General features: G+C 48.3%; 1 non-coding gene across 1 annotated transcript; it reads right to left on the bottom strand.

Moving 5' to 3' along the window:
- On the bottom strand, positions 1–156 carry LOC122297939. The gene has a single exon (XR_006239002.1). It is a non-coding gene; the product is annotated as a 5.8S ribosomal RNA (ribosomal RNA).
- Between the last annotated feature and the right edge of the window lie 341 nt (positions 157–497).

The following is a 497-nucleotide window of genomic DNA, read 5'->3' as shown; positions in this document are numbered from 1 at the left end:
TGACACCCAGGCAGATGTGCCCTCAGCCGAATGGCTTCGGGCACAACTTGTGTTCAAAGACTTGATGATTTGCAAGATTATGCAATTCACACCAAGTATTGTATTTCGCTACGTTCTTCATCGATGTGAGAGCCGAGATATCTGTTGCCGAGAGTCTTATGTATCATGGTAAGATGTCACCAACGGCACGCACATTGTTTCCGGGGCGACCGTGGTTACTTCTTGTTTAAGTTCCTTGGCGTAGACAGCGCTGGGGTTCATTGTTTGACTGGGAAGGGAATGAGAAGACTGACCCACCACACGCGAGGAGTGGTGGGCAGCTTTCAACGTGCCTTCCCAACCATTTTTGGGAGGGGGCATGACACCCTCACCTAGAAAGTTATTACAAGTTCACGGGTTGTTCTGCTGGATAGGTATCGACAATGATCCTTCCACAGGTTCACCCACGAAAACCTTGTTACGACTTCTCTATCCTCTAAATGATAAGGTTCAGTGGA

Source organism: Carya illinoinensis, chromosome 15 (assembly GCF_018687715.1).
Source record: "Carya illinoinensis cultivar Pawnee chromosome 15, C.illinoinensisPawnee_v1, whole genome shotgun sequence".
Taxonomy (NCBI): domain Eukaryota; kingdom Viridiplantae; phylum Streptophyta; class Magnoliopsida; order Fagales; family Juglandaceae; genus Carya; species Carya illinoinensis.
This window is presented reverse-complemented; position numbering and strand designations above follow the sequence as displayed.